Source organism: Sus scrofa, chromosome 3 (genome assembly GCF_000003025.6).
Source record: "Sus scrofa isolate TJ Tabasco breed Duroc chromosome 3, Sscrofa11.1, whole genome shotgun sequence".
In the NCBI taxonomy this organism is placed as follows: Eukaryota; Metazoa; Chordata; class Mammalia; order Artiodactyla; family Suidae; genus Sus; species Sus scrofa.
Genome location: NC_010445.4, coordinates 29903305 through 29927834, shown reverse-complemented (window position 1 = coordinate 29927834; position 24530 = coordinate 29903305). Strand labels below are relative to the sequence as shown.

At 41.0% G+C, this 24530-nt stretch overlaps 1 long non-coding RNA gene across 1 annotated transcript; it reads right to left on the bottom strand.

Annotated features, from left to right (window-relative positions):
* LOC110259932 lies at positions 3999-15912 on the bottom strand. The gene is made up of 4 exons (XR_002342418.1): positions 12466-15912; positions 10414-10518; positions 8626-8699; positions 3999-6000 (listed from the first exon to the last, which is right to left on the bottom strand). It is a non-coding gene; the product is annotated as an uncharacterized LOC110259932 (long non-coding RNA).

Here is a 24530-nt window from a genome sequence, read left to right as displayed (position 1 = left end):
TGTATATATACCTTTACAGGTAAGCCTTGTCATTTGTGATATTTTTGTTTCCTGTTGCTGTCTTTTCTTTTCAGCCTAGAGAAGTTCCTTTAGTATTTGTTGTAAGGCTAGTTTAGTGTTGCTGAATTCTCTCAACTTTTGCTTATCTGTGAAGGTTTTGATTTCTCCTTCAAATCTGAATGAGAGCCTTGCTGGGTAAAGTAATCTTGGTTGGAGGTTTTTTCCTTTCATCACGTGAAGTATATCATGCCACTCCCTTTTGGCCTGCAGAGTTTCTGCTGAAAAATCTGCCGATAACCTTATTGGGGTTCCCTTGTATGTTACTGGTTTCTTTTCCCTAGCTGCTTTCACGATTTTCTCTTTGTCTTTAATTTTGGTCAGTTTGATTAATATGTGTCTTGGTGTATTCCTCCTTGGGTTTATTTTATATGGTACTCGTTGTGCTTCCTGGATTTGAGTGAGTGATTCCTTCCCGTGTGAGGGAAGTTTTTGTCTATTATCTCTTGGAATATTTTTTCTGTCCCCTTCTCTCGCTCTTCTACTTCTGGCACCCCATAATACAGATGTTGGCACGTTTCACGTTGTCCCAGAGTTCTCTGAGACTCTCTTCATTTGTTTTCAATCTTTTTTCTCTTTTTTGTTCTGCATTCGTAGTTTCTACTAATCTGTCCTCCACCTTGCTTATTCGTTCTTCTGCTTCCTGTATTCTGCTGTTAGCTGCTTCTAGTGAATTTTTCATTTCAGTTATTTTATTTTGCATCTCTTCTTGTTTAAGTTTTATATCTTGTATCTCTTTGCTCAGTGTTTCCTCTAAGTTATCCATCTTTGCCTCCAGTTTATTTCCAATGTCTTGCATCATCTTTAGCATCAAAAATCTGAAGTCTTTTTCCTGGAGGCTGAGGATCTCCTCATCGCTTAGCTGATTTTCTGGGTTTTTTTCCTTCTACCTCATCTGAGTTATACTTCTCTGTCTTTTCATTTTTACAGGTTTTTGGTGTGGAGACCTTTTTGCAGATAATAGAGTTGTAGCCTCTCTTACTTCTGGTGTTTTCCTCCCTTGTGGCTGAAGTTGGTATGGGGGTTTGCTGTAGGCTTCCTGATGGGAGGAACTGATGCCTGCCCACTGGTAGGTGGGGCCGATTCTAATCCCTTTGGTGGGTGGGGCTTAGTCTCTGGATGGGATTAGAGGCAGTTGTGTGCCTGGGGGGGTCTTTAGGTAGCCTGTTTACTGAGGGGCAGGGCTGTGATCCCATCTGGATTGTTGTTTGCCCTGGGGCTTCTCAGTGCTGATAAGTGGGGCCAGATTTTCCCAAAATGGCCCCCTCCAGAGAAAGGCAGGGCTGCTGAATATTCCTGAGAGCTTTGCTTCCAATGACCTTCCCTCACAACAAGCCACATTCAGCCCTGTTTTCCCATGATGTCCTCCAAGAACTACAGTCAGGTTTGACCCAGATTCCTATGGAGACTTTGCTTTGCCCTGGGACCCAGTGCATGTTAAAGTCTGTGTGTGCCTTTGAAGAATGGGGTCTCTGTTTCCTTCAATGCCAGATGCTCCAGGGGCTCTTTTTCCCAGTGCCAGATCCCCACATGTGGGAGTTTGATGTGGGGCTCAGAACTCTCACTCCTGTAGGTGACTTTGTGAACCAGTTAGTTTCCAGTCCGTGGGACTTCCCACCCGTGAGGTATGGGATTGTTTATATCACGTAATTGCCCCTCTGACCTCTTGATGTGGCCTCTTTGTCTTCTGGAGTAGGATATCTTTTTTAAGGTTTCTAGTCCATTTGGTTGAAGATTGCCCAGGCTTTAGTTGTGAATTTTGTTGTTTTTAGGAGAGAAGCTGAGCTCCAGTCCTTCTATTCCGCCATCTTAATCCCATCTGTCTATTTATCTTGACTGCTGCTTCTAAACCAGACTACTCCTAACACACTTTTTCATATCAATTAGTTGGAACCATGAAACAGAGGAGTTGGCTATCCCTGCTTGATGCGTTAAGAAAGGCTTGGGTTTCTTTCTTGGCTTCTGTCTTTACCTCACCTCTAAGAATGTCCCTATGTTTATATTTCTCTGATCTTCCTATTCAGACTCTATTACCTAACTTTGTGCTCCTACCAAATCTTGTGGCAGCTTTCCCGAGTTTTTTTTCTCCCCATCTTTTGAATTCTACCTCAAATATCCAGGTTGCACTCACCTCTTTATTTATTCCTTGTAGCCTCTAGCATGGAGTCAAGTATGAGTTCCAGAGATCCACTCCTAGTCCTATAATTGGTTACTGGTCCCTACCAGATAGCAATAGCACCAGTCACTGTCTCTCAGACAAGGGGGTGCCATACAGAAACAAATCTTAACTTCAAGGTAAGGGCAGGAAGAAAGTGAAAGACTCTGAGCCTGAGGGGCTATCCACAAAGTGACCTCTTGCAAAGCACTTTTCAAATTTTTGTCCAAAAGCAAAAGTTCTAGGGCATCCAGTTGAATGAGGGCTTTCTGCTTCCCTGTTCCCAGTAGTGATCCCTTGGAAATAAAGAAAATATACATGCTAGCTCTAGCAGAAAAGCCATTATTGATCTCTGCTCTAGAGAGAAGCAATGCTGTTTCTCGTCAAACAAAGATCTCTATTTTTGAAAAGAACAAAAGAAAGCCAAGAATAAATACCCAGGTTTTCTCCCTGCAAATGACTGTTTATCTTATTGAGCCTTGGGCATGTATGAACTAGAAAAATCAAAGAAGCAAAGAACCTGTTTAGGTTTCAGATAGTCTCCACAAGACTGAAATGAGTACTCAGCTGTGGTAGACAAATTCAGAAGTTTTCACAAAATGGTCCTGTGATTGTTTTGAAATGATTTATTCACTTCTCTCTCTCACACACACGCACACACACACACTACGGCTGGATTCTCCTATTCATTGTCCCTGGCAAGTGCTGTTGATTGCCTGCTTAGACAACTGCAGTGCCATGCCTCTTGGACCTCCAAAGCAGCTCATTCTATCCATTTCAAGGTTCAGTGTTCAAGTTCTGCCCATTGGAAGTTATTCTTTACATTAAAATTAAACTCCTCTTTTTAGAAACTCCCACCTCTGTCTCCGTTCTAATTCCTTGATCTCCAGAGGACAAGTCAGAACCAAATGTGTGACCATCCACCAAATGTTTGTTGACAGTAACCATTGTCCCATGAATCTCTTAGTTAACTTTTTCTTGTGATTCTAAGTTGGCACACACCCAGGACACACCGCTCTTGCCTAGAACAAATGAGAAGACCACATTGTTTTTGAACTGATTTGAATTCCCCATTCCTTACCCATGGCTAATCAACCACAAAGTCCTGCTTATTCTACCGCCTGCAAGGTTCTTAAGTAAGGCAGTGGTGAATCACGCAGTTGTTAGGAATCCAGATTCAGGATCTAGACTTCTTAGGTTTCCATCTATCATTTGCAGGCTGGATCCCTTTGGCCTCAATATCAATAAAATGGAGGGAGTGGCAATACTTAATCCATAAGATTGTTGAATAAATATATGTAATGCTCTTAAAACAGTGGTTGACACGTAATCACCTGATAAGTGTTGTTACTGACATTGTTTTTTTTTTATCACTGAATCTCCTCTCTTCTTTTCTCAATCATAGTCTTTTTATTTTTTTTATTACTCAAGTGAATTTATCACATTTATAGTTGTATAATGATCATAACAATCTGATTTCACAGGATTTCTATCCCACAGCCCAATCATACAGTCTTCATTCAAGCTGACACTGAACATCTTCAGTAGCTTCTTAACTTTTCTTCATGACTCTGCCTCCAACAGTTCATTCTTTTTTTTTTTTTTTTTTTTGTCTTTTGTCTTTTGTCTTTTTTTTGTTGTTGTTGTTGCTATTTCTTGAGCCGCTCCCGCAGCATATGGAGGTTCCCAGGCTAGGGGTTGAATCGGAGCTGTAGCCACCGGCCTACACCAGAGCCACAGCAACGCAGGATCCGAGCCGCGTCTGCAACCTACACCACAGCTCACGGCAACGCCGGATCGTTAACCCACTGAGCAAGGGCAGGGACCGAACCCGCAACCTCATGGTTCCTAGTCGGATTCGTTAACCACTGCGCCATGACGGGAACTCCCCAACAGTTCATTCTTACATTGTATAGCCAGAATACACAAATGGACAAAAATTTGGTGAAATTGTGTATCTGAGGATGTGGAGATGACAGGAACCATGAGAGAATAAGAAACCACGGGAACTGAGAAAATCCATCAAACGCTTTTGGTGGTACTCTGCTGTGGCCTGGGGTTTTTGTCCAAGGTTGTGTGAAGGGACAGGGTATCCACCTAAGTATCAAACACTCCAACCCCTGAATGTTTGACTCTTGGTGTGAGGCAGAGAGCAGCCCAGTCCTTAGGGAGGTCCTAGTCATACCTAACCTGGGTGACATCATCACTGTATCTTGGAAAAATGGGCACTGTCCTCTTTTGGTCCCTTGGTGATGTTAAGGGTTCCTTTGGATAGTTTCTCTGATAGGGTTTGCTGGGTCACAATCCACCACAAAACTCAGTGGCTTAAAACAACAACCATGTATTATTATATCTCATATGAGTGTGGGTTGGCTGATCTAGGTTGGTTTCAGCAGATCTCGGCTAGGTGTGCTAATACTTCTTCAGGTCAACTGGGACACTGTTCTTTGTTGGACTGGATAGGTCATCTTAACTGGGGAGTCCCTGCTTCAGGCATCATTCCTTTTCTTCCAGAGGCCAGCATCGAGCACAAACTTTTCCTTCTCAATAATAAATGGAGAAATTGCAAGAGGAAACATGTCAGGATTAGGCTCAGAGCTGACACATCGTCCATTCTGTTTCATGCGGTTGCTGAACCAAACTAAGTCACAGGGCTAAATCAGGATCCGGAAGTAATATTCATCTATTATGCCCATAAATTTCCTGCTGTGAGGAACTTGGCAAATATGGAATCTCCTGGTTGCTGCCCAGGGGTTTACAGAGGTCCTACACTGGCAAATACTATATCTTCATTTGAGACCACGGATCTCAAACTCAAATACTTACAGAGGCCAGGAAGCCAATATAATGAGTGAATTGCGTGTGGTGGGAAGCACAGTTAATGGAGAGGTTATGTCCTATCTTGAGCAAGGGAGGTAACTGTAGTCATTATGAATGCTATGCCCAGTATTAAGAGCAACTGTTTACAATACTTGTATATGGTAGGCACTGTTTTAAGAGCATCACTTATATTAGTTCATTCAATCTTTACCCTTGAGATAGGTATTTTTATTATTGTTCCCATTTGATAGATGAGCAAATTGAGGCACAGACAGGTTTGATACCTTGTCCCCAATCACAGAGCCAGGATTCTAAGCCAGGAAATCAGGCTTAAGAGTTCACATTCTTAAACATCACACCTACAATCAAATCTTTTTTTAAAAAAAGTCAGAAATGCACATTTTCACATGGAATCATTCAAGTTTCACATCTTGTCAAGTAATTTAAATAAATAAAAATCCCTGTGCAGGCCAAGGAAAAAATAATATATAGGCTGAATTTGGCTGTGAGCCTCTGGTTTAAGACCACTATTTGACCTAGAGAGTTGGTCTGCTCAGGATAATTTTATCCTGGACAGTGGCAGCTGTCAAGCCACTCCAAGCCTCCTGTTCTTCTGGAAAAGTACTGAACTCAATCAAAGCTTCAAAAATCAATCCCGAGATCCCCAGTAGTGTCTTCACAAAAGTCTAACTGATTCTCCTGCCCTGGCATTGGCCCAGGGTATCAGGTAGGCACTGCCTGACATTGGCCAGTCCTTTAGAGGGCATTGGAAATTGAGCCCAAGGCACAAACTGGCCTTGGTTTGCAGATCAGGCTTGGGACTTACCGTGAGCCTTTTCACCTTGGCAGTTCATCTTCCTGTAGGACCCGGGGCAGGTGAGAGATGTCTCAGGGGCCAAGCAGGTGTGGTTTAACATCACTGTCAAGAATTGGCAGGGCAGGGAGAGGGGCTTGAAGAAGGAAAATCCCTAGGAAGGAAAGAGGGTGTGAAAGCCAGTGATGAAAAATTTATTGCACAATGCACAGAGAGATGAACAACACCCATGGTGTGCCAAAGAGAAAGTCTGAAAGTGAAGAAGAAGGAACTTTGATTCAGAAAAAACTTTGTTCTCCTTTTCCTAGAGCTTCTCTTGAATTGTCCCAAATGACAAGGTAAGTCCTGGTAGAAACAGCCTAACTCTCTTAAGCCTATAGTAGACTCCGTGTGTCTGTTGGTTAGAGAAGGGGAAGGGTTGTCCTTGCCTTCCTTGAAAATCTGAAAACTGTCCCCTGATCCCCAGTCCTTCTTAAAGTCTCACCTGTCACTCTCATGCTGCAAAATCCAGCTCACTTGTTCTTTCAGTAGTGATAACAGCCAAATCTCTTATTTTATGTAATACGGCATTTCCTCCACTATCAACCCCACCTCTTCCTCCTCTGTCAGTTTGAAAGCAAAGACTTAAGAATTTTTTTTTCTCTGCAAAATTCCCCACCCTCCATCTTTTTGGCAGGAACAGATGCTGGGATTTCTGAAGGTGGGAAAATAAGTGGTTACATCCTCAAGTTATATTTTTTAGCACTCATGTAACAAATCCTAGTAATATTTACCCCTTTGTATTATCTAGAGGGTTATTATTTGCTATGCCTGCTGTTTTCTCAAGAGCTCACAGGGGGGAAAAAAAAGCAGATTCCTGCTTCACTGTGACCAGGAATGATGGGAATGTAGTTAATTACATTCTTTTGGAGGGACCACACTCTGTTGATGGGGCCGACAGTTGTATTCATGGCAATGAAACCCATGAGGGACTTGTGAAAAAAAACAAAACCCATGTAGATTTACAGTATTATTTCCTTATTATAAGTGTAATGCATATTCATTGTAAACATAGCTTAGAAAATATAAAAGAGATGAATAAAATAATCACTAATATTTCTTTCCATCAGTGAGAAGTTTCACAGTTTGGAATACTGTTACCATGTTCCTGTTCAGAATTACACTGTAAATAAATATTAATATCTAGATTTATTTTTCACTGTAATAGCATCCCTACAGTATTAACAATGTCTGCATGGTGTTCCAACATGCTGATGTGCAATAATATTTTAATCCATGCTCTTAGGGTTCGATATTTAGGTGCTTTCCAAGGTTTCACTCCTGTAAATGTTACCTGGATGAATGTTCTTGCTTATCATCATTTTTGTTCCTGTTTACAGCAGCATCTGTGGCATATGGAAGTTCCCAGGCTAGAGGCTGAATTGGAGCTGCAGCTGCTGGCCTATGCCACAGCCACAGCAATGCCAGATCTGAGCCACACCGGTGACCTACTCCGCAGCTTGCAGCACCGCTGGATCCTTAACCCACTGAATGATGCCGGAGATTGAACTTGCATCCTCACAGAGACCACATCAGGTTCTTAATCCACTGAGCCTCAACAGGAACTCCTTGCTCATCATTCTTTGTATCTCACATTATTACCTTAGGTTTATAGGAGTCAATTGGAATGGGTATTTTTAAGGCTCTAGATCATTTTGTACGAATTGGTACAGATTTATTCTGTGGGGTCTTATGAGATCAGGTCAATGTCATTCTGTACTGGGGGCTTCCCTCTGTCCTGGGGGATAGTAAAACACACGCACACACACACCCATCCCACAGAACTTCAGGGACTGGGGAGTGTCAGGCTAGAGTTGGGACTGGCAATAGGGCTGTCAGGGATGGGGGTCCCTATGTGATTACCATGGACTGAATGTTTGTGTCTCCCCAAATTCACATGTTGAAACCCTACCTTGCAACGTGATGGTATCACGAGGTGGGGCTTTCAAGAGGTCATTAGGATCAGAGGAAGTCATGGAGGTGGAGCCCTCATGAATGGGATTGGTGCCCTTAGAAGAGTCACAGGAGCAAGCCTGCTTTCTCTCCCTGCTTCCTGCTCATGAGGATACGGCAGGAAGTCAGCAGGCTGCAACGTGAAGAGAGGGCTCTCAACAGAACCAGACCATGCTGGCACCCTCATCGCAGACTTACAGCCTCCAGAAATGTGGGAAATAAATGTGTGTGACTTATAAGCCACCGGATCTCTGATGTTCTGTCATAGCAGCATATGCTGACTAAGACAACAACAGACACCTGGAGGAGGTCAGAGAAAGCCATCCGAACATCTCAGGGAAGGGAGTTCCTGTCATGGCGCAGTGGAAACGAATCCGACTAGGAACCATGAGGTTGCAGGTTTGATCCCTGGCCTCGCTCTGTGGGTTTAGGATCCAGCGTTGCCGTGAGCTGTGGTGTAGGCCACAGACACGGTTCAGATCTGGCATTGCTGTGACTGGGGTGTAGGCTGGCGGCTGTAGCTCCGAAAAGACCCCTAGCTTGGGAACCTCCATATGCCACAAGTGTGGCAAACAAAACAAACAAAACCTCAGGGAAGGGAGTGCCCACAAGGATACAGCAGATGCAACATCCCCTAGGCAGTGAATATTTGACTTAACAGCAAGGAGGAGAAGCAAGGGTGGTCCAGCTGTTGGTTTCACGCTTCCTAACAGAGCAAGAAGGGGAAATTCCCTCACCGACTGTCTCTGCCGCTGGCACAGCTCTCAGTGCTTTCTGGAACTCCTACCTTCTGTGAACTTGCTGGAATTCCAGGGAATGTGCTCGGGTGACTGATCCAAATCATTGATGCCTGCCACTCAACTGAAAAAAAAGGAGATTTTTTATTCAAATATAGAAATACCTCATTCCTTACAGAAACTCTCAGCAGGTTTCCCAGCCATGATCCTGCCATGCAGATGACTCAGAAGTTCAGGAAGGATGCAGACCTGCAGGGACCCCACGAAGCTGGAAGGAATTTATGATGATGCTCCTACTGGAAAAAGCCCCACTCCCCAAAACCCCTCTAATTTTCTATCAACATTATTTTTATTATTTATTAACATCAATGTATTATCAATAATGAAGATAATAACTCACAAAGATGATCTCTCAGGCATTGTGTTAAGAGCTTTACATGGATTATCTCATTTTAATCATAACAACCTTAAGAAGTCAGTAATAGGGAGGTCCCTTTGTGGCTCAGTGGGTTAAGAACCTGACGTAGTGTCCCTGAGGATGCATATTTGATCACTGGCCTTGCTCGGTGGGTTAAGGATCTGGCATTGCTGCAAGTTGCAGCAAGTTGCAGCATAAGTCAGGGATGTGGCTCAGATCTGGTGTTACTGTGGCTGTGGCTCTGGCCGGCAGCTGCAGCTCCAATTGGGCCCCTAGCCTGGGAACTTACATATGCCATGGGTGTGGTCCTAAAAAAAAAAAAAAGGCAGTAATATTACTATCCTGGTATTAGAGAGGAAGAGGACATCGGGGTCTAAGGCGCTTAAGTAATTTCTCCAGGATCACAGAACTGGAAATGGTGGAGCTAGGCTTTGAACCCACCTCTGCTGATGAACGGTGCCTTTCAGTTTGCTTCACAGTGGGAGCTCTATCCGGCAAAATGCTGGTATACAGCCTTTTGGAAGAGTTTCTTCAGTTAACTAGGCCCTGGGGAAGGAGGGCTGGAAATTCCCCCCTGGCACATCCTGGCCACCATGCTGAGATCTGGCCTCATTTTGGCTCTCAGAGCACTGGAGAGGGCTCAGTGTGTCAGAAGGGCACATGCAGCCTCCCTGTGGCATACCACTGCCTTCTGGACACAGAGTGGGAAGCTCCCTGGGCTGAGGGCCTGGAGGCCTGTCCCCAGCTCCCCTTGGAGCTGCAAGAATGAGGCAAAGACTGCTCTGGAGGGGACCTGCTGAAGGAGGCTCCGAAGGGCAGCCCGATGACTTTCTGCTCATGCAGTGAGGTCCAGCTGAGGCATCCCTCTCCTTTTATCTACGCACACCCTCCTACAGACAATCACTCAGGCTTCTATTGCACCGAATATCTCTTGGTGGCTAAGAATGTAAAAATTCATTTGCCAAACTCTCATGAGCACTTAACCTTGTAAGGCAGCCACTGCTCTAAATGCTTGCCCGTGTAAATTAGTTCCATTTGATTATCATTCACGACCCTGTGAAGTGGGCAGACATTCATCTCTCTTACAGAAGGTGACCTGGGGCACAGAGACATTATGTAGTTTCCTCAAGTTCACACAACTGGGAGGAGGAAGAGTTAAGATTCAAATACAGATTGGCTGGCTCTAGAATCATACCCTTAAATGGTCTTAGAACTGGAGATGAGCAGCCCTATGGTCCCATCCTGGCTATACCTCATCCTTCTCCATGCTCATGGTCACATCCTCCTACTCTTCTGTGCCTCAGTTTCCTCATCTGTGAAATAAAGGTGCTAGTTCTGCCTACTGCTTAGGATTATTGTGAGGATTAAGTAAGTGTATGTAAAGCTCCAGGTAGGGGTGTGGTTTCCCCAAAAGACTTACTTTTGTGTCGTGTCCACTAACTTTTATGTTGGGTCCACTTCCATCTTGATATGTCTCTTTCAAAGCAGCCCAGCTATATCCATCCTCCAAAATGTGAAACTTCACCTTGACACAAGCAAAAGAAAAAATTCAAAGTGATGGAGGGAAGAGGAATGGAATCCAAAAGGAGCAGGTTCTTGCCCACCTTTTCCTCCAGTACTCCTACATGTCAAATGTGCTGACTTCCTAGACCCAGGCCACCCCCGGATTCCATTTCTGTGTGGGATGGCATGAGGGAGCAGGCTGCAAAGAGAAGCCAGCTCCCCTAGAGCAAGGACCTGGTTTGGGAGCTTCCCTGCAAACGTAACCATGCTGCCCCCTCCTTCCTTCCCCAAACTAATTCATGCAGGTGAACCCCTGCCCCCAGGAGAAAAAAAGTCAGAGAGATGTGTGTCCCTACATTTCCCTAGATCTCTTCTGTCCTCCAGTCCTACCTGCCCCATTGGCAAAAACGTGGACTCAGATTACTCATGATCTCATTTATTAATTGGGAATCGGAGCCCCTTTAGGACACAACTGGGCGATTGTGTCGGAGCTGAGCTGCAATGAGAGAATTTAATTTAAAGAACGAATCAATTCAATTGACTCCTGAAAATCATTCTGATGTGCTCCCAGCAGAGTCTATTTGGAATCAATAAATGCGCCTGTGTCACTGTCTCCTGGCTCCACTGTCCCCAGCCTGGGGGAAATCATTCAAAGGGACCAGGTTTCATTTAGGAGAAATGTGAGTTCTGCCAACAGCACAAAAGGGGAGCACTTCTCAGCGCTGTGAAATCTCTCTCTCTCTCTTTCCTTGTCTGTGCATGCTCCCCCACCTTTCTCCTTTTTCTCCTCTCCCCACCTCCACACCTCTTTCATAGCTCAGCCTTCTTTTTTTTTTTTTTTAAATTAGAGTATAGTTGACTGTGTTGTGTCACAGAATATATACATTCTTCTTCTTGTAGTATCTTCCATCATGTTCTACACCAACTATATCCCCAAGAGACTGGCTGTAGTTCCTTGTGCTGTACAGTAGGACACACCTTGCTTTCTTTGTCTACATTCACTCTGTAACTCCTCCTCCCCTCTCCTCTTTTCTCTAACTCTTCCTCTGCTTCCTTCAAAAAATGCTATTAAAATAGCCCAACTCATAGAAGCAGAGAGCACAATGGTGGTTGCCAGGGGTTGGTGGGGGGGGGATGGAATGCTGTTCAAAGGTTACAGAGTTTCAGGTACTCACGTTGAATAAGTTATAGAGAGAGAATATATAGCAGGGTGAGGGAACTCAAATACACAGGGCAGCAGAAGCATGGGTTTTGAAATTCTGCCAAGACTTGGGCTGAAACCCTGGTTCTGCCCAACTCACTCTCTTTGAATCTCTTTTCTCATTGTAAAATGAGGCTAATTTTGTGTACCTTGCAGAGTTAGGGTGCAGGCTAAAGAAGACGGTTTGTGGAATGTGCCTGACACGAGGCAGGGACTGAGCTGACCATGCTAATGGTGCCATTTTGCAGTTGCAGAGGGATTGGAGTGTCTGAAGCGAGGAGCACACGTTGCTGTTAAAAGAAGCTGGGTAGCCAGAAGGTTTCACTAGAGAGTGGGGCGACAGGATTGAGGCTGTTCGTTTCTTTCCTCATCACACTGGAGAACCTAGATTTTCTTCTCTTGGTCTGGCTGAGTCATGATTGTTAATGGGGACCCAAGAGAGCCAACAATCTATCTGTGTAATCTCTCATGTCTGACCTCAAAGAACTGAGGTGTGCAGGCAGGAAATTAACCCATTTTTTTTTTTAAAAAGAAATCAAAGCCCATAGCTTGTGTACATGTGTGAATGAGCTGGACAGAGGCCAAAGCCTATCCTGGAATAAATAGTTCTTATTAAAACTAAACACAACAGAGATTAGCTTCTCTGACTCTGAAAGGTAAATAGTGATAGCGGCAGCCACATACCCGGGGTGCGGGGTGGAGGGTGAACGGGGCAGCCTGAGTTCTTTCCAGTCAGGCCCTTCGCTGCAACTAGATTAAGCTGCTTACCTCTGCCTCTGTCCATATCATCCAGGAATCTCCACCCTGAATGCTCTGCTCCATCCCACAAGAGCAACGTGCCTCCCTTAGATCATCTCACCTCCTCCAGGAAGTTTTCCACACACCCATACTCTACACTCAAAGTATTTTAAAGAATTCATGCTTTTCTCCACCTGTAAAAAAATGATATGAAGAAATTCCTCAAAAGATCAAACAGAATTACTATATGACCCAGCAATTCTGCGCCTAGAAACACACCCCAAAGAACAGAAAAACAGACAAATTCCTGTATACAGGTTCACAGCAGCAATATTCACAATACCCAAAAGGTAGGAACAGCCCAAATGACCATCAAAAGATGACTGGGTAAACAAAGGAATATTATTCAGCCATAAATAGGAAGCAGTATGAATATATGCAACGTGGACAGACCTCACAAAGACTATATGAACATATGAAGAGAAAGAAGCCAGACACAAAAAGTTACAAATGTATGATTCTGTTAATGTGAAGTATCCAGAAGAGGTAAACCCATAGAAACACTGTAGCTTGGTAATTGCCAGGGGCTAGGGAAGGGGGTATGGGAATAAATGCTTAATGGGTACAGGGTTTCCTTTTACGGTGATGAAAATGTAGAGATGATGGCTACACAACATTATGAATGTACATTGAATTGTTCACTTTAAAGTGGTTAATTTTATTATGTGGATTTCCCCCAATTTTTTTTAACATGGGGGCTAGGAATAACTGCCCTTTTATGGTTGGGTGGCAAGGATGAGATAATGCAGGTTGAATTGTACATGTACTCTGTGGCTTAACAATTTTGACTCAAGAAATGTTTTTTCCCTTCTGCTTCTCGGACTTAAATCTTTTTACAGACAGTACAGATCATGTCCTGGGGGTCCCTCAGCATAGATGGATTATCCTTAACTTTTAAAAAGATGGTATTAGGGAAACCAAGTGGAATTTTTCAAAAGAAGGCAAAGTACAAAAAGTGCCCCCCTCCAGCATGATTTCTACCCATATTACGGCACTGTGGGATCTTATTCTACATCCATTTCCAACCTCTGTCTTTGCACATTTACGCTGATGCACCAATGGGGTCCTATACGCTCTTCCTTGGATTTTTCAATTTCTAGTTCTGGGAAGAGCTGTATAGTAGTGTCTTCCTGTCATCCACAACACAGAAGCTGCCCTTCTTTTTTTTTAATTTTTTTAAATTACAGTGTGAAGAGACTGAACAAGTGTTAAAAGTAGAGCCAAGTTTGGCAAGGAAGAAACTGCCCTTTTAGATATCTTGACATGCATGGACAAAATGATAATAATCATGATCATAATAATGACAGTAACAAAGGTTGCTTTTGTTTATTGAGAAGTGACATTGCTTTGTGAACTATGTTAAAAGCTTCCATATGCGTTTTTAATCCTCACAACAAACTTAGGAGGTGAGTTCCATTATTAACCCCATTTCTAGATGGGTAGCTAGAACATGAATGAGGTTAAGCAACATTTCCAGGGCTGAAACACAGACTACATAAGTGGATGAATGGAGTTTAGAGATGGACTGCTGTCCACTGGTTACCTGGGAGCAGAGGAGTCTGCTCCTCTTTTCCTGGAAGGGCACAGAGGAGGAGGAGGAGATGAAGATGGTTCTTAGAGAGGTGATGGACCCCCAAGACCGGGCCTGTTTTGAGAGACAAGCTCAAGATGTTCAAGGCAGGCAGCTCCTAAGGTATCTCCCAGTGATCCTTGGCTCTGGGTATTCAGGCCCCTGTGTAATAACCTCTTGTGAAACTTATCTGGGCTGACCTGGTAACTCACTTCTAATAAATATTTGGCAGAAGTAAAGGAATATCCCTTCTGAGATTAGATTACACTCTGGTTCTGCCTGGCTGACCCTGTCTCACTCACTCTCCATACTGGCTCTTATGGAATCCACCTGCTGAGCAGTCCATGTGGCATTGAGAACCAGTGGCCTCTAACAGCTGCAGGAGTGAGTTAGATGTGGCCTGTCCCCCATTTGAGCCTTGACATGAAGACTATGACTTTTTGAGGGACCTTGAGTCAAATGACCCAACAAAACCACGTGAGATTCTTGACCTACGAAAAGTGTGAAGTAATAAATGTTTGTTGTTTAAGCCACTAAGTGGAGATAATTTAATTTGTTATATATCAATTGAAAATCAGCATACTAATATTTTCAGAGCACCGTCTTTGCCAGGCCCTTGCTGGAGACAGAAGAGATTGAGAGGAATGAGACAAGTCTCTACACTCCAGGAACTCTTGGGCTAGAAAGATGAAAAGAAAAGCATTTTAAAATGGAATGTTAGACGTGTGTGCAAGCACAGAGGTAGTGGAGGGGATCCAGCATCCATGAAATGTTCTAGGACCTTGATGTAGGAATTCACTATGAAGATGCTACAAAGATGCTACAGTTTTTTGATTAAACAAAGGAGATAGAATGGTAAAAGACGGGAAGCAATACCATTAGGATATAGGGAGTGGGATTATAATGATTTGGTGACCTATCTGTAGGAAGTGAGGAGTCAACGATGACCTAGGTTTTTATATTTGGTTGAACAAGTGTGTTATTATGATATCAGCTAAAATGGAGACTACAGGGAAAGAGATGAACCTTTGGAACAGGTACTTAATATGTTCCAGGCTGCTGTTATCTTTCTTTGATCACTGTTGATAACACACACATGCACGCACGTGCACACACGCACACACACACACTGTATTAGTCATCTATTGCTGTGCAACAAATCACCTCAAATATCAGTGATTTAAAACAAATATTTATTAAATTTCAGAAGGTCAGAGTTCTGAGAGTGGCTTAACTACTCAGAATTTCTCAAGAAACTGACTCAAGATGTTGGACATGGATGTAGTCATCTGAAAGCTTGGATGGGGCTGTTGGATACACTTCCAAGATGGCCCATCTATGTGGCTGGTGGCTCCAGGCCTCAGTTACTCTCCACATGAGTTTCTCCATATAGGAGCTAACTTCCTCCAGAGCAAAGTAAACCAAGAATGAGAATACAATCAGGAAGCCAGAGGGTTTTTTATGACCTGGTATCCTAAGTCATACACTGTCCCTTCTACTTTATTCTATTAGAAGTGAGGATCAAATAATATGCGAACGTATCTTAAAACTAATACACACACATACACATATATATGTATGTCTATATGCCAGTGCCTAGCTCATAGTAGGTACTCAGTATGTATTTCTGAATAAAATAATTATACTACATTGTCATAATTATACTACATGAAATACTAATTATACTACATGAAATTATCCTACTTCATTCAGTATATTACAGCATGGTATTAAGAAATAGATACATTTGTCTCTAAGTATCTTTTGATTTCCTCTTTGATTTCTTCAATGATCCATAGGTTCAACCTAAAACCTATGGGACACAGCAAAAGCAGTTCTTAGAGGAAAGTTTATAGCAATACAATCTACCTCAAGAAAAAAGAAAAAGCTCAAATAAACAACCTAACTTTGCACCTAAAACAATTAGAGAAGAAAAAACAGGCAAAGCCAAAAATTAGCAGAAGGAAAGAAATCATAAAAATCAGAACAGATATAAATGAAAAAGAGACAAAGAAAATAAGAAGATCAATGAAACCAAAAGTTTTTTCTTTGAATAGATCAACAAAATTTATAAACCTCTAGCCAGACTCATCAGGAAAAAAAGGGAGAGGGCTCAAATCAATAAAATTATAAATGAAAAAGGACAAATTACAACTGACTCCACAGAAATACAAAGGATAAGAGACTACCAAAAGCAACTACACACCAATAAAATGGACAACCTAGATGAAATGGACAGATTCTTACAAAGGTACAACCTACCAAAACTAACCAGGGAGAAATTGAAAATATAAACAGACCAATCACAAGTACCAAAATTGAATATGTGATTGAAAACCTTCCAAAAGCCAAAAGTCCAGGACCCGATGGCTATGCGGGTGAATTCTATCAAACATTCAGAGAAAACTTAACACCTATTCTTCTGAAATTCCTTCCAAAAACAGCAGCAAAAGGAATACTCCCAAGCTCATTCTATGAGGCCACCATCACCCTGATACCAAAACCAGACAAAAATACTACAAAGAAAGAAAATTACAGACCAATATCGCTGATGAAAATAGATGCACAAATCCTCAACAAAATACTAGCAAACCAAATCCAATTATATATTAAAAGGATAGAACACCATGAACAAGTAGGATTTATCCCAGGGATGCAAGGATTCTTCAATATCTGCAAATCTATCAATGTGATGCACCACATCAACAAACGGAAGAATAAAAACCATATGATCATCTCAATAGATTCAGAAAAGGTTTTTGACAAAATTTAACACCTGTTTCTGATAAAAACTCTCCAGAGAGTGGGGCTAGAGGGAACATACCTTAAAATAATAAAAAACATTTATGCAATGGTGAAAAATTGAAAACATTCCCACTAAGATCCAGAACAAGACAAGAATGTCCACTTTCACAACTATTATTCAACATAGTTTTGTTATTTCTAGCCACAGCAGTCAGAGAAGAAAAAGAAATAAAAGGAATCCAAATTGGAAAAGAAGTAAAACTATCACTGTTTGCAGATGATATAATACTATACTTAGAAAACCCTAAAGACAGCACCAGAAAACTGTTAGAACTCATCAATGAATTTGGCAAAGTTGTAGGCTACAAAATTAATATACAGAAATCAATTGCATTTCCTTATCTTAATAATGAAAGATCAGAAAGATAAATCAGAGATACAATTGCATCAAAATGAATAAAATACCTAGGAATAAACCTACCTAAAGAGACAAAAGACCTATACTCTGAAAACTATAAAATGTTGATAAGAGAAATCAAAAATGACACAAACAGATGGAAAGATATACCATGCTCTTGGATTGGGAAAGTTAATATTGTCAGAATGACTATAGTACCCAGGGCAATCTACAGATTCAGTTCAATCCCCATCAAATTACCAAAGACATTCTTCACAGAACTAGAACAGAATATTTTTTTTTGTTTTTTTTTATTTTCCCACTGTACAGCAAGGGGGTCAGGTTATCCTTAGATGTATACATTGCAGTTACAGTTTTTTCCTCCACCCTTTCTTCTGTTGCGACATGAGTATCTAGACATAGTTCTCAATGCTATTCAGCAGGATCTCCTTGTAAATCTATTCTAGGTTGTGTCTGATAAGCCCAAGCTCCCGATCCCTCCCACTCCCTCCCCCTCCCATCAGGCAACCACAAGTCTCATCTCCAAGTCCATGATTTTCTTTTCTGAGGAGATGTAGAACAGAATATTTTAAAAGTTGTATGGAAACACATGAGACCCTGAATAGCCAAAGCATGTTGAAGAAGAAAAATGGAAATGGAGGAATCAAGTTTCCTGACTTTAGACAATACTTCAAAGCTACAGTCATCAAGACAATATGGTACTGGCACAAAAACAGAACTATAGACCAATGGAACAGGATAGAAAGCCCAGATATAAACCCAAGAACCTATAGGCAACTAATCTATGACAAAGGAGAAAAGAACATACAGTGTAAGAAAGATAGCCTCTTCAATAAATGCTGCTGGGAAAACTGAAAAGCTACATGTAAAAGAATGAAAGTAGAACACTATTTAACACCATACACAAAACTAAAATCAAAATGGATTAAATACCTAAATATAAGGCCAGACACTATAAAACTCCTAGAGGAAAACAGGGAGAATGCTCTTTGACATAAATCATAGAAACATCTTATTTGATCCATCTCCTAGAATAATGACAATAAAGACACAAACCAAAGGGACCTAATCAAACTCAAAAGCTTTTGCACAGCAAAGGAAACCATTTGAAAAAATGAAAAGACAACCCACAGAATGGTAGAAAATCCTTGCCAGTGATACAACATACAAGGGCCTAATCTCCATAATACATAAAAAACTCATGCAACTCAACAACAAAAAACAAACAACCCAATTGAAAAATGAGAAGACCAAAATAGACATTTCTCCAAAGAAGACATATGGATGGCCAACAGATATATGAAAAAAATGCTCAATATCACTAGTTATTAGAGAAATGCAAATCAAAATTACAGTTCAGTACCACCTCATACCATTAACAAGTCAATAAATAACAAATGCTGGAGAATGGCCATCATTAACAAGTAAACAAAAAGTGCCAGAGAGGGTGTGGAGAAAAAGGTACCCTCCTCCACTGTTGGTGGGAATGTAAATTGGTACAACCACTTTGGAAAACAGTATGGAGGTACCTCGAAACTAAATATAGAGCTACCATATGATCCAGCAATGCCACTGCTGGAATATATCTGGACAAAACTTTCACTGAAAAAAGATACAATCACCCCTATGTTCATAGCAGCACTATTCACAATAGCCAAAACATGGGAATAACCTAAATGTCTATCAGCAGTTGAATGGATTAAGATGTGGTACATATATACAATGGAATATTACTCAGCCATAAAAATACAAACTAATGCCATTTGCAGCAACATGGGTGGATCTAGAGACTCATACTAAGTGAAGTAACACAGAATGAAAAAGACAAATACCATATGATATCACTTATTTGTGGAATCTAAAACATGGTACCGATGATCCTACCTAAAAATAATAAACAAGGAAACAAAAAACAGAAACAGATCATGCAGCAGACTTGGGGTTCCAGGGTGGGGGGAGGTGAGGGAGTAGGATGGATGGGCATTCTGGGGATTTGGGAGATGCAGACAGTTCTATTTGGAATGAATGGGCAGTGGGATCCTACTGTACAGCACAGGGAAATGTGCGTGATTGGGTCACTTTGTTATACAACAGAAATTGATGGCACATTGTAAATTAACTATACTTTAATAATAATAAAGAAAAAAGAGAAATAGATAATATACTCTGCAGTCAGATTGGCTTGTGTTTGAATTCTGGCTCCATCTGTGTAAACTTAAATAAGACATCTAACTACACCACAGCTCAGTTTCATTGTCTGTGAAGAGAATCATAGCACCTATATAGGGGAGTTCTTAGAAGGATTAAATAATCTAATATATGCACAGGACTTAGGCTGCTGCCTGGCATATAGTAGTTATTTTTTAATGTCATTTAGTGTAAATATTATGCAGTCCTAAATGGAGTGCCTTTCATATACTTTCCCCGTATTTTCTGTTGTGGTTTCCTCTTGGTTGGTGGCTGAGACTGTAAAGATTCAGATACCTAGGGTTGAGCTATTACAGGGGCCTCAGTGCAGAAAGGAGATGTGCCTTCTGTCCCAGTAAAAGCAATGAATCGCTGCCTGTTTTGTACTTGCTGTATAAAAGTCTAAAAAGCATAGAAATTGATGCCAGTTATTATGCTGACTGTAGACATGATTAATTGGTTGTCTATTCCAAGCATTAACACTTATTCCCATAGATACCTGATTACAATGACTAATTAGACAAAAGTTCTTTCCAAAGCCTGTTTGAATTATAGCTCTAGTGTAATAAACCCCTAAGTCTTTATTCAATTTGTACATGATCTTTTCCCCGGCTCTTTCTCTTTTCTGGAATCGATACGTTTAGACACCTTTAATAGAGAGAAAATGAACAGAAAGCAGGTTTTGCCACTTTATGAAAGTGACATTTAAATGTTTTACCTTTTTAAAAAAGACCATCCCTTTTATCCACCCAATGAGTTGGAAATTTCAGGAAAATTTAGATGGGTTTATTTCCATGATTAGGTGAGGAGGATTAATGCTCTTGCCAGCAATTAAAATAGGATCTCCCTGTAAATAAAATGAACTTGATTTCATGAAGCTTCCTGTGTTTGCTCTGGGTGCCATACATCACCGGCCCGGACAATTCATTTTGTGTTCTTGCTTCATGGTGTATCTAATGCTCATGTTTCCTCTGCTCCTTCATGACATTCAAAGTGCATCTGGGATGCTAACATCCTCTCAGAAAGTAATTATTTTGAGGCACCACATGAATAATAATGACAGTGGCGGGAAAAAAAGGGGAATAGAATGTTCTGGGACTTTTAAACCCCCAAAGCAACAGGTAGTATGAATTCTGTTATATTCAGCAAAGTAGACTGTGTTTGAGGCTCAACCTCCTGTGAGAGAATCTTGTTCTGGAGCCAATAAGTGAGGATGTGGGGGGAAAACAGCATATATGTTTCAGGGGTAATTGTTTGTTGAGGTGGAATGGCAGGACAAGAGATTTGCACCTATTGTCATGGCTGCCATTCCTTCTCCATTCCTTGTAAGTGTAGCACCAAGGGTCCTAAGGTGACATTATTCAAGGGAGACCATTTAGGTGGGAAAAAAATGGTGGCGATAATATCAGCCACTTGTGTTGTCTTGAGCATGGGTCTCAGATAAACATCCTGGATGGACTGAGTCTCTCAAAGATAGTTAACTCCTTCAAATTCTCGCTTGCCCACCCTGCCCTACTCCCAGCATAATCCACAGCATAACCATACTAACCATATGGTGAAAGACAAGATGTATGGGAAGGGATGTCATTTTTTTAACATAAAAGAGGGTGTAGAGGGGAATTCCCTTGTGGCACAGCAAGTTAAGGATCAGGTGTTGTGGCTCTGGTTACAGCTGTGGTGCAGGTTCAATCCCTGGTCTGGGGAGATGCAGGTATGGCCAAAAAAAAAAAAGGAATGGTGGGATGTTGGAATGGGATCAGAACTCAGAAGACAAAGCCACTGCAGAAAAGAGGTGTACGGTGGTGATTTCAGTGTGTTTGTCATCCATTTAATCGATATACACTGAACACTTATTATTTGCCAGGTGTTGTTCTAGGTGCTAAAACCTTTATACTGAGAGAGCTAAAAATCCCAAATGGGTCATGATAATACTACTGAGAGTATTTTTGAGACATGGCGATAATACTCCAAATCTCAAAAAAAAAAAAAAAAAAAAACAAGTTTTTTTGTATTTTAAATATCAAATAGGTTGCAAAGAGATTTTAAGTCTTTTCTGTCCAACTCATGCATAGATAATTTTAACTGAGTTCAAGAACTGCAGTCAAGCTTAAAAGAAGTTTTATTTTTCTACTATGAAATATTTAGGATGTAAAACACGAATAAAGAAAAACATAGTGAGCTTCCACATGTTTATCACATTGTTTAGTAAATAAAACATTATAAATCTAATTAAAATCTTTGTGTGCCCAGTCTTATCCTGCCCTCTTAGCTTATAGGACTGGTATGTTGTTTTTTGTGTTATCATTCCTAGAGACATGTTTATTTAACAGAGAAATTCTTTGTTTTTTTTTTTTGTTTTTTTTTTGTCTTTCTGGGCCTCAGCCACAGCATATGGGGGTTCCCAGGCTAGGGGTCTAATCAGAGCTGCAGCCGTTGGCCTAGGCCACAGCCACAGCAACGCGGGATCCAAGCCACGTCTGTGACCTACACCACAGCTCATGGCAACACTGGATCCTTAACCCACTGAGCAAGGCCAGGGATCGAACCCACAACTTCATGGTTCCTAGTCGGATTTGTTAACCACTGAGCCATAATGGGAACTCCAACAGAGAAATTCTAAATCAGTAAGATGGAGATGGAAGAAAGAATATTTTTGTGGACATGTGTGTCCATGTAAACCAGACTATTTTGAAGAGTTCTAGAAAAAAATGGAGAGATGGATTTGAATATTGCGTCTAAACTCCACTGCAGTATCATTAATAACACTGACACTTGGACATGCACATTTTCTGCTGAAGGGTTATATTCTAAGGGTGTTCTGGTTGTAAGTGCAAGCCTAATGGAACCCAAGGCTGAGAATGTAGGAAGGAACTGAGCCAGGATCTGAGAGATACTGCCTCTCTTCTGTCACTTCTTCTCTGTATATCTGCTTAATCTCTCCTGTTCTGCATTCAAACTTCTCCAAAATAAGGGTTTTCATATGGCTACCAGATTTAGAAATATATATATATATATTTATGCATAATATGTTATATATTTTATATTTTATATAGTATGTGTTATATAGATGTATATGTATATGTACTACACTCAGTTAAATTTGAATTTCAGATTAAAAATGAGGAATTTTTTTAGCATGTGTCCTATTCAATATTTATATACTTATGTAGAAAATTATTTATTTTTTTAATCAGAAATTGAAATTTCAGTGGGAATTCTCTATTTTATCTGACCATCCTAAGTAGGTTCTACGATACATATTTCAAGCCCAGCCCCATGAAGAGATTGGCTTTCTCATCCTTTCAGTTCCTAGGAAGGAAAGGACTCTGATTGGTTCATCTCAGGTCAGGTGACTTGGAGAAGGTTTAAATCAGCTCTAGGCTGAGTCATGTTGATTAAGCAGTGTTGCTAGACCACCTAGAGGAATTAGGGCAGTAAATAAAGAAGATGACTGAGCCAAGAGAACAGAAAGTTTGTATTTACAAGTGAACAGAGCTGGCTCTTTTTGATCCCTTCTGCTCTCATTTCTCTAAGAGGCGGTATAATAAAGCAGTTAGAAACACAGGCTCTGGAGTCTGCCTTCCAGGCAGGATTCCTCCCTCCACCACTTCCCAGAGTTATAATCCTGTGCAAGTCATTTGATGTCAGTTTCCTCATCTACCAAAAAAAGAGGTTTGGATAACAATAGCAACTACTTCATAGTTTGTCGTGAAAATTCAAGGAGTTAATAATATGTAAAGTCCTTTGTACCCTACTTGTAACGTATTAAAATTTTACAACTGTTTGTTATTTTCCTCCTGTAATAACAGTGGGTTTCAGAAAGAATGTCCAGGAAGAGGGATAAGAAACCAGCATACACCAGTTTTATTCTTCCATATCTCCTAGCCCAGAAATCTACTAATATTTCTCCATAGGTCCAGACTGTAAATATTTTAGGCTTCATGGGCCATTTGGTTTTTGTTACAGTGATTCACTGAGCTGCTGTAGCAGCCACTGAATTTACAAACAAATGGTCATGACTGTATTCCAGTAAAACTTTATTTATGAAAACAATTGGTGGGCTAGATTTGGCCAGTGGGACATAATTTGCTGACCCTACTTGACCCCTTCCAATGTCACAACCTCCCACTTTTTTCTTTTTTCAAATGAGCTAATATCCTATTCCTCTTATCCCCACTCTCAATCATGGGTTTCATGGACATTCAGTGGTGAATATTTAGAGTACTTCCTGAAAGTAGTTTTGTGGTATTTCAAGAGTCTTGAAACTGTTCACAGCTGCCACACTTCATCTATTACTTTGACAAATACTGATTAAGAGTTTACAATACGTCAGGCACCCTACTGGCAACTACTGGGTATCTGTCTCTCCTAAAGAAACCATCAGAGAAGCTGATTCAGACATATGCACAAAAAAATCAAAGACTTTCATCACAGCATAATTTATAATAGAAATAATGAGGATAAAGCCTCTTTGAATCCAATGTAAACATTTACTGGATGGGGAAATTGAGGGCCAACCATACTATGGAATATTATGCAGTCATAAGTGATTCTCATTCTTCAAAATAATGTAAAGGTTGCCTATTAGTTTTCAAGTTCAAGAATCAGCCTATAAAGAAAGCATTAGTGTCTTAATTATGGATTAAGGAGATAACATAAACATTATCACAACCGACAAAAGAAAAACTATAGTTAGCAAAAGTTGAGGAGGGTCAGAGAGGAAAACAAGATCTTTATCTTGCAAAATGTTAAAATCTAAACCCAAATAAAAACTCTATGTAATTAATAGAAATAAAAAGTGAGGTTACACTATGCTATTTATTATAATGGTAACTAAGGAGGGAATTAAAATATAAGTCATAATTATTGGGAGAAGATGCAGGGGAAAGGATGTATCTGGTGGTGTTTGTATAAATAAGCTCAGTTGCCATCCATCATAGCAGAAATTCAACAGACAATTCTCAAAGTAGAAAAATCTAGAAGCCACATATTATTGAGCTATATGGAGGTAACAGTCAGAGAAACTTTAAATACAGATGGTTTAAAGTGGTTCCCAAGGGGACCTCAATAGGTGCCAGTGTGTGGGAGAGTAGGGTGTAGGAATAGAGCAGGAAA